The sequence below is a fragment of the Mauremys reevesii genome, linkage group 9, assembly GCF_016161935.1.
Source record: "Mauremys reevesii isolate NIE-2019 linkage group 9, ASM1616193v1, whole genome shotgun sequence".
Taxonomy (NCBI): domain Eukaryota; kingdom Metazoa; phylum Chordata; order Testudines; family Geoemydidae; genus Mauremys; species Mauremys reevesii.
The window spans coordinates 3,116,833-3,127,452 of record NC_052631.1 but is presented as its reverse complement, the minus strand read 5'-3'; positions in this window follow the sequence as shown (position 1 = coordinate 3,127,452).

Genomic DNA, 10,620 nt, shown 5'->3' with positions numbered 1-10,620 from the left:
AAGAAAGAGAGCATAGTGTGCGTCTCTCTCTGTAACATGCAGCACAAAATGGCAGCTCCCCTGCAAGATTCCTAGAAAATGAGAGGTGCAGTACACAGACCCATGACACTTACATGACCATGTAAACTGAGTGGTCTGGGAGGGTCCCTGGTTCTGTGGTAGACTCCACCACTGCTACCCACTCTCTGCATAACCATAACCACGGGCCCCGCAGTGGTGCTGCCTCACAATTGGCATATGGCATATGCTGCCCCAGAGGGGAATGATTATCCACAGCTAGGGAACTGGCCTAGGAGGTGGGGACCTGGGTTGGATTCCCTGCTCTGCCATGGAGGCCCTGTGTGACCTTTGGAAGCCACTTAGCCTCTCTGTGTCTCCGTTCCCCATCTGTAGAAATGAAATAATAACCCTTCCCTACCTCACAGGGTTAAACGAAGAGTGTGAAACACATTGAGATCTACTGAGGAGACATGCTATGTCAGCAATAGGTATTATTATTCGTAACGACTGTGCCCATACCAGCAAATGAATGAGAACAGACTCCACCCACCACTAGCCATTCCTTTCCTCTTCCTCCTTCCCATAGATGGCAGCTGGGTGTTGTAATTTACTGAGACCCAGACTGCTTCTGTTCTCTGGGGCTTGTACCTGCTCTGGCCAGGTACCCTGTAGATCTGGCCAAGCTAGCTGAGCTGTCTGGGAGGGTTCATGGATTGGTGGTAGATTCCGTCACGGCTACCCACCCTCCGCAAATGTCTGAGGTACCCTGGGAGTAGCTTTCCAGCTAAACATCTTGCCTAATGGTACCGACCAGGCAATGCAGTTAGCAGGGTATCAGCACAGATCCTAACATTAGAGGTTTGCCACCAGTGGTGGTTTCCCCTCTATCGGCTCTGCCAGTGGAGCCCAGCAGTCTGGACAGCATGTGATTTACTGTTCCCAGTGGAATGGAACAGGATCACTTTACACTGATTTACTCTCCTCCGTTGTAGTTAAATATTTACATAATAGCAAGAGCTTTGTAATTAAATGGCTAACAGATAGGCAGTGAATGTTCACGCTCCTCTGAAGTGACTATAATGGGCCACAATGGGAATAAAAAGGATTTCAGAGCCCTCAAAAGGATCCCAAAGCAATTTGTGCGCAATTCTGCTCTCAGTTGCAGAGCTAAATCCCATTGAGCTCAGTGGGCTTGTGCCAGGGTAACTGAGAGCAAAATCTGTCCCTTTAAATGCATTAATTCACTACCATGGAAATGCAGCCGTCTCTGTGGAGGAACATTGCACCTGTTCCACAGAAGAGTAAGGTGTCTGTTGAGTAAAGTGCTGTGAAATGCAGAATATCAGTGTGAAGTGTCCAGGGGCATTTAGGGAGGCAGAACGGGACTATCCATAATAGAACTAGGCCAGGACCTGGGGATTAACGGGGATATTTAATGACCATGGGAAGGCTTAATGATTCACACTCCTCTTTGGCGCATGGAGGGACCACTTCACTCTGACTTGCTCGACCAGAGTTAATTCTAATTTTGAGCGAGTGTAGATGGGTGGGCTCACCGCTGGCGCCCCCTCATGGTAAGGCAAGGCATGGCTGGCTGTCCCACACCTGGAGCCCCTTGCGACAGCGGCTGTGGCCCTGGGAGGTTTGCCTCTTCTCGTTACTCAGCCCTCTGGCCAGGTCCCATGTAGTGCCCCCATTCTGCACAGGGGAAACAGAAGTCCAACAAACAACAGTCCCCTGGCCTCATGCTGAATCTTTGGCCCATGTCCCAACTCACCCCTGCTCTCCGGGACCTGCACACTAGATCTTCCGGGGACCAGCAGGGACATCCAGGCGCTCCTCTCTGCTCAGGGCTCCAGCCCAGGGATCCTGAAGTGAGCAGGCCGCCTGCTTCCTCCTACCTCAGCCTGTCAGCAGATTTCCCCACAGCCCCTTCCTGAGCCCCTTGGGTTCTTCATTCTCCCCAGATTTCACCCTCCTTTCAGGCCAGGCATTCACGGGGCTCCCCTTTGAGTCCCCCAACAAACCCCCAGTGAAAATATAAACGTAAACCCATTTTGACCCTTTTATCCCACTTACTTTCCCTGGCTCTGTTCCTCAGCTGAACACCTCCCAGGCAGGGCCGTCCTTAGGATTTGTGGGGCCCTACATAGTATTATTAAACTGGTGCCCCATGCCAGACTTGGGGCACAGTCACCCCACCCCCCAGTGCTGACACACACCGAGCTCCGTACGCAGCAGACGCTGTGGCAGTCCAGGCTCGCAGCCCAGGGTGGGGGAGAGACGAGGCAGCAAAGGATAACGAGACGCCCGTCCCGCCTCATGGCAGCGGAGAGTCACAGTTCCCCACAAAGACCCCCATACCCGCTCCCTCATGCAGAATGCGCGGAGCTGGTACGTTTCGCTCTGTGAATATGGCCCCTGCCTAAGGCGGCTGCAGCGCACGCTGGGTGTGCGGGAGCCACCCACTCTTACCTGCTGTCCCGGTGGTGCCCCACATTTCTGAGTGCCCTACGCAGCCGTGTATGCTGCGAATGCCTAAGGGTGGCCCTGCTCCCAGGGCTCTCTCCCTGGCAGTCCAGATCCTGCACCAGGGACTGCTCCATTCCAGTGGTTTCTCTCTGTCTCTCCTGGTCCCTGGGCAGAGTTCTCCACTCAGGGGAGGATCTCAAGGCCAACGCTCCCCCGGGCTTCCTGCCCCTCCAGTGCCCTGAAGCCCTTCCTTGGCCCTGCAGGAGTCTGCCTACAGGCCTTGCTATGTGCAGGTTCTTTCACCCTCTCCCTGAAGCCCTCCTTCTAGTCTGGGGCTCCTCTCTATATTGTAAGCACCCAGCTAGGACTCATCTTTAACTGGGCCAGGCCCACCCTCCAGGTGCAACGAGGTACACCAATTAAGCCCTCGGGCTAGGCTGACCACATAGCAGGTGTGAAAATTCGAGACGGGGGGTGGGGGGCAATAGAAGCCTATATAAGAAAAAGCCCCAAATATCGGGACTGTCCCTATAAAATCGGGACATCTGGTCACCCTACCTCCAGCTCCCCTTCCCCCTTTCAGACCTGGAGTGGGGTATACACCCCATCACAGCGAGGTGTAACCCTGCACACAAGTACACACTGACTACAACAAAGGGGAGTGGCTCTGGATTTGCACCGTGGTCAGTTGGCTCAGAATCTGACCCAGGGACGGTTGGCTGTGTATGTGGATATCTGTGTGCAGAGTTACACCTCGGTTGGCATTATGCACATCCCAGGGTAAAGCGGGTCAGCGTGGATGGGAAAAGAAGCAACAGGAGCCTTTGCTTGAAATGCAGAATGAACTTGGAGAGGAACGTTTGGAAGGTTCACAAAAGTTAGGTTTAATTTCCAGGTATCCTTGCACTGATGGGTATCAAGTGGGATGAGAGGAAGAAGGCTAAAATACCAGCAGAAAGGCTATTCACACCGCATTTCCATCCTGCTGGAAATCTCACGAGTAGGCTGGTTCTCCTGTGATTCCAAGCCCAGGGAATCGGATACTGCGCAGTGACACCTCAAACGGAGCTCAAGATTCTCATTTCCACCAGTGTCACGCTGGAGGGACTCTGCTGTAGCCAGCTGGGTTTCTCCAGGTTCTTACTGGTGCACCTGTGAACAGAATCTGACCATGAACCAGCCAAACCTTTCAAGGGTTTGCCGGTCCTTAGTCGATTGTAAGCTCCCTGGGGGCAGGGATCCCCTTTCATTATGTGCGTACCAGGCCTAGTACAATGGGGCCCTGGCTGGACGTTCTGGGTGTGGCCCTCAGAGAAATACCGAGTAACAAGGACAATAAGTCACTGGTATCGATGACATGGTTGTGTCCTGTGGAGTCCATGCCTGATCAAATAAAGGGGGGCTGTGAAATCAAAGGTCTAAAATGCTTCACAGATCCCAGGGATTTCCCAGGCTGGCCTCTCCTGGCAGCCGGCAGTAAATAGAGACCAGCTCTTTGCTCACAGGATAACCTAGGGCTGGGATGGCAGCGCTGAGGAGAGCAGCTTTCCAGTAAATACAGCCATTGCCTGCGGAGTGACCCTCAGGGTTTAGCAGGGCTGATGCCCACTGCCACAGCAGTCACAGGGGTCCGGCCATGTGCTGCAAGGGCTGGCTAGCAGCCAAAGAGCACTGGAGCTTGTGGGAGCCTTTCCATTGACTTCAGTGCACTTGGGGTCAGGCTCTGGGACAGGCCGACGAACCCTCTCACAAATGATGTGCCCTTGGCCCGGAGACTGATGCTCTGTTCCTGGGAGGCCAGGCTTAAGACACACCAGTGGGAATTAACGACAGCCGGGCTAAGGCATATCGACTGTACCAACCCTAGACATTCTTTTCCTTAGAGAGACACAATGAAGCCCCCACGGGTGCCGCTCTGGGCGTGTGAGTGTAGACAGGGCGCTCTCTCCCTGGCCTGTAACGGTGCTCAGAGAAGCTCCAGACAACACGGTGGTTAAAGCACTGCTGGCCGCCAGTTGCTGATCTAGGGCTCCCACCTTTGCTCCCACTGATCGTGCTGCATTTATGGCAGCAGCAGTAGGAAATTTTCAGAGAAAACTTCTGGTCTCCTTGGAATTGACTGGTGCTTATTTGCTTGTCTTGCTGCATCCTTGTCTGTTTCCCGGCAACATGCTAATCAGCTGAAGCAAAATGCTGAAGTGCCGTGATGTTTTAAAGTGCATTTGAAACTGTGATAGCTAACAGCTGTAGCGAGGCTCCTCCTGACATCAAAGTTTCCAATGTGCAGGAGTGTTTAATGATCAAGCCAGCTTCTGGTTTCAGCACCTTGGCCAGAGCAATGAGCTTCCTACTTCAAATCAGCATGTTTTTAAATAAGGGGTCGGATGGGCTCCAAGAAACGGGGTGGAAGGATGGCCTTTTCTTTAAGCCACATAACTGGAAGTCATGAGGCCTGGGTTGGATTCCTATTTCTGCTGATGAGCCGCTGGGTGACCATGGGCAAGTCATGATCCCTCTGTGCCTCAGTTTCCCTATCAGTAAAATTGAGATGATGCACTGACCTATCTCACAAAGGTTTGTGAATCTAAATTCATTAAAGATCAGAGAGCATTTATCAATCATCACAGGGAAGGTCCTATACACACAGAAAATATCACTCTTACCAAGTGAATGAATCACAGAATTATAGAATCATCAAATCTCAGGGTTGGAAGGGACCTCAGGAGGTATCTAGTCCAACCCCCTGCTCAAAGCAGGACCAATCCCCAACTAAATCACTGGTGTTAGACAGTGTGTTCTTCACCTAATGCTACGTTCAAAAGCGGCTGTTAGAATCTCCGTTGCTTTTATCAAACAGCCCTTTTTATTGTCTACAAGTGGGATTTTCAAAGAAGCCTAAATCCCATGGAAATTCATTGCCTATTTAATTTTACACTCTGGTTCTCATGCCCTGGCACAATGCTGGTTTGTTGGGGTTGCAAACATTGCATTGAAATGTTTATTACCTAAATAATTAAATGATGCACAGTGAAGAAGCCAGATGAATGACTTGGGGGATGGAGTCGTAGGTGAATCACACCTCATCCTATAAATGATTCCTAGGCTGTTCAAGGCCTATGGCTGGAGGAGATGTAGCTGGCTGCAGTCCAAGATTGGACTGAAATGTCCATTTAAGACTCAAATGTGACTTCTAGAGGGCATGAGGGGTTAAAGCTGAGGACTCAATATGTGTCTTCTTGATGAACAATAAAGGAGTTCACATTCCAGAGAAAAGTGCCTCTCTCTTTGGTCCCAGTAGGTGCATGGTTACTGATAAACCTGAGATGTGCCAGATGAAGGAGTTAATAAGTAACACCACTCTACTTCTGGTGTCAAGTATAATTGACTTACATAAGATTTGCATTTTTGACTCAAGCTTTTTATCTCTCAGCTCCAGCCTCGTAAATGATAACTTAATTCCATTTGTGATCCATCATTTCGTGATCAGTGTAAAGATTGAAAATGATGAGGATATATATTTCTGCGTAGAATGAGGAATTTTGTCTCCATGGAAATAAATTATCTGGATTAAAAATGAAGTGAGGTCATTTTAGAGAATGTCCTGGAAAATACTGGCTTGAAGGTTGCTAGAGGCTGATATCCTCTCTTAAGGCAGGTGCAGCATGGGATAGGCAGTGCATTGTTCAAAGGATGCATCTGAGCACAGCTCTCAAAGGACGATAAGACTAATTTAGTATCTATGAACCATTCAATCATTGGCCTATCTTATCAGACTGCCAGTAAAAGTACCTGTGGGAGTAGCCAGAGCTTTGTAAAGTGGATGCTTTCCCAATGGGAACTGGCAGAGACCACGCCAATTCACACTGATGCAATGTGGAACCTTTCTCCAGCCTAGATCTGTGGCCCAATCTGGCATTCACTGAGCACCCAAAATTCATATTGAAAGACTTGATTCTGTTTTCGTCCAAGGTGATGGCAAAATTCCCATCTACTTCAGTGGGAGCTGGATCGGGAGGTTGAGTGCTGTAGGTGTGAACCATAAACCTGATATAAACAACTACCATATCCTTATGTAGCTGAAGTATGTCAGGGGAGTGTGTCACTAATCCCTTGGGCTGGTGGTTTTCTTACACAGATCTCTCTCTTTTTATTATAATAATGTCAATGGAATGTTGCAGAGCTAGATTTTAAATGAGTGCACTTATAATTGTCACATGACTTCTTTTCTTGTGGGTGAGCACAATATTTTGTGCACATATTGTTCATGAGCACAAATTCACTTACTGGGAGTCAGCACTTATTGTTGGGCAGCATAAGGCTTCTGTGCCACTTAAATTGGCCTTAAGTGCGTAGTCACTGTTCTGTCACGGGTGAGTTTTAAGCTACAGTATATAAATGATGGTTCATGGGGAGCTGGGAGGAGAGGGATTTACAGCACCCAAGGGTTATTTCAGGTTTTATTAGACATAACTTATTGATGCAAATAAAATTGACTCTTACATATAATTAGAACCTCTTTTCAATCACACACATACATACAAATCATAAACATCCAAATATTAAGTGTTAAATTAATCGCTGTTTATATTATCACACATTTCTAAAGACACAGATTGGTTTTTAAATGTGCAGCTGGCATGTGTTACATTCACATAATGAAAAAAAAACGCCTTCAGATAAAAAAATAAAAGAAATGTTAATCCAAGATGGATATTTACAGTGGGTAAAATTCACCCCTACACAAAGGGCCAGCAGCCAGTGCTTCTGGACAAGTTAAGTCTCACTTAATCAAACCCCATTTTAAGGGCTGAACCAGAATGTAAGTGGTATCTAGGCCTGCTGGCCCTTGGCAGTTAGCATTACAACAGATTTCCCCCGAAGTGTACAGCAGCTAGTGTCTCAGTTTCTGTTCCGTTTGAGAAGAACTGGTCCCTTTATACTGGGACCAGTAAAAGCAGAGTCAATGCCAGAATCCAGAACTTCCGATTCCTACTCCCTTGCACTAACTGCTTGATTTGCTTTTGAAACTCCCAGCCTAGTGTGATAGGGAAGGACTAGCCATATTTGACAGATGGGGGATGGAGGAATGGGGTAGATTAAACGACTTTCCCAAGGTCACACAGTAAGCATATAGGTTAGCCAGGGATTGCACCCAAATCTCTTGAGTAATCCCAATCCAGGCCCCTATTTACTAGGCCACCATAAACCATCAACTTTATCACAATAGGAACAATGTGTAACCCCAAATCACACTTTAATATTGAACCTGCTCTTGATTAAGTCAATGATCAGAGCAGGATTGGGCCCTTGGGAAATATATAATTTTTAGAGGAACAGTCAAAGACAGATGTTCCTTAAGTCTGGCATTATGATTAACTTTCTTACAGTGGAAAAGTAGTAAGCCAACTAAGGAAGAAAGACTTGTTTTTTATTATTATTAATGCTCTTGGTGTCATAGTAAATCCAAACTCAACTGGTGATGCTATTTCTAGAGGAAATATGGGCTGTTTTTGTATGAGAACTAAATGAATATTGCAAATAAAAATATTTCAGGAATATTATCTCAAATTCTTATTATCCTTTTGTGTTTGCTATCTGTCAACATTCATGTCATTAAATTTAATTAGTGTAGTGGTTACAAAGAGAAAATTTCAAAGTCACATGTTGCAACATTTTCCCAAAGCACTTTTAAATTTGCACGTGCAAGTATTTTCGCCAATCATGGAACGGAAGCAATGCCTTGGGACTTAATCTGGTCAGTCCCCCCAGCTACCACAAGTGACCTCAAACAGTAAATACTTAGAGAACAATCTGTGAGAAACCATAGAGTTAAAATATTGTGTGGAATAAAACAGAGAAAACTGGAGAAAAAATTGGAGAAATTATTCATTCTGAATGATTCACTCAGCTTTATAATTTATTTGTTAAATGCAAAGGGTGAAATTCATCCCTGTTCAGAGGGCTGGCAAAGGTCTAGGCACCACTTAAGTTTCATTTAAACTCTCTTTTGAGAGTTTAGCTGGGACTTAAGTGCTGCATAGACTCTGCAGGGGGTGAATTTCACCCCAGTGGTGTATAGTAAATAACACAGAGGAAGATAAACCCCCTGCTCCAAGAAGCAAGTGATCTATAAATATCAACAAAAGATATTAAACAGAGAGAATGACTTAATCTCTCATTTTTAATTCATCAGGGTTAAAAATCAATTATAGGATTTAAAAAGTGTTGTTTTTAATGTTGTAAAAGTCACTCAATTCTACAGCACTAAACCTCATGCAATAGAATTGCACTCTATACTCACATTGTGTAGTTGCTTTGAAATATATAAGAAATGTTCTAGCTTGAGGATTAATCCTATGGTCACATTGTCTAATTATTTTCAGCATGGCATTCAGCATACACACACACAAACACATTTCATGTTAAGGAAAGGGAATTAAGCAATGAATTGTCTATACGCCGTACAACTGTACAAAACATCACCCAATCTGTACTTTTCTTCAACATCATCCTATACAGTCTGGGCTAGAGCTGGCTAATGTCTTGCTTATTAAAGAAAAAAAAAGGAGGAGATATTTTTACCAGGGACAACTTTTCTGCTTTCATTTAAAATATCCCTAAGCAGCAAATTACATTGCTACAGACCAACAGTAGCCTGGCTCCTGCTCTTGCTGAAGTTGGCAAAACCTCCATTGGCTTCAATGGAAATAGCATCAAACTCCTGGAGTTTAATTCGTGTGCATTACTGCACTGGGTTAAACATTAATTAACTCATGTCCCCTCCAATGCACGCATTTAAACGGTTGATGCCTTATTATTTTAAAATAAGTTACGAACAAATAGAGATTTGCTTGTTGATTTAAATATCATGGGAGGAATTAGTTTAGCTCCTGAATCAGAAGCTCAAATACTGAGATTTTAAGGCACAAGAGAATATTTTGGATGAAAATGGATTTTAATCCTCATCAATATAGAATAAAGTTGTATCTAAATTTTATATTAAAATAAGTAACTGGAGGACCTTTACTCACACACGGCCAGGTCGCATTGAGGTCAATAGGACAACTAATGAGAGCAAGGCTTGCCAGACTGGTCCCTTGGTTTTCAGTGCTACCAATATTTAAGTATCAAAAAGACAAAGGGGGGTAAATTAACAAATAAGGGTTACATAAAACATGTGGTTGGTAAGTTTACTTCATGTAAGTTGACTTCATGTTGTTGTTAGTTTAATAAAAGTGCTGTGCAGTTGAATAGCACCTTGAATCCAAGGATTTTAAAGCGCTTTCCAGACAGTGATGTGTTTAGCCTCACAACCCTGGGAGATATGTGAGTGGTAGAACCTAGAATGGGACATGGAAATTGTGGTTCGCAATCAACTGCTTTAATCACTCGATGATACTACCCCTTAATCAAGGGATACATTCCCCATAGTAAGGGTACTAGAAAAGCCCAATTCTGTAATTACCAACAGCAATTTCTGTAAACAAACATTCGGGCCAGTGTTGCTCTTGTGTAAAGTTGAATCCCATACACCATCAAAAGAAACCAGAATCGAATGGTCTACATGTCATTTTCTGGAATGGAAAGCAACTGCCAAACTTCAAAAGAGTGACTTTTACTGTCCAGAGTAGCCCTGGGAATGCAGCAGAAGCTTAGTGTGATAAGGGCTGCTCTCATGAGTAAGAGTTTCCACTAGCCCACAGCACAATATTGAAGACAGCCCAAGGAGTGTCCCTGGAAGTGACTCAGTACTAGGCAGCACGTGAACCAATGGTGGGGCCAAGAGAATATTGTGAGTGGAAGAGAATGTATCTTTCGTGATGGCTAGTAAGGCACCAAATATATTTTTTTTACACAGTATATAAAGCTTCTCCTGCTAATATACTGGACCGGACCCTCCGTTGGTGACAGGGGCGGCTCTAGGAATTGCACCGCCCCAAGCAGGGCGGCACGCTGCGGGGGGAAGCTCTGGTGGTCGCCGGTCCCGCGGCTCCGGTGGACCTCCTGCAGACGTGCCTGCGGAGGGTCTGCTGGTCCCGCGGCTCTGGTGGACCTCCCGCAGGCATGCCTGCGGGAGGTCCACTGGAGCCGCCTGCCGCCCTCCCGCGGCACGCCGCCCCAAGCACGCGCTTGGCACGCTGGGGTCTG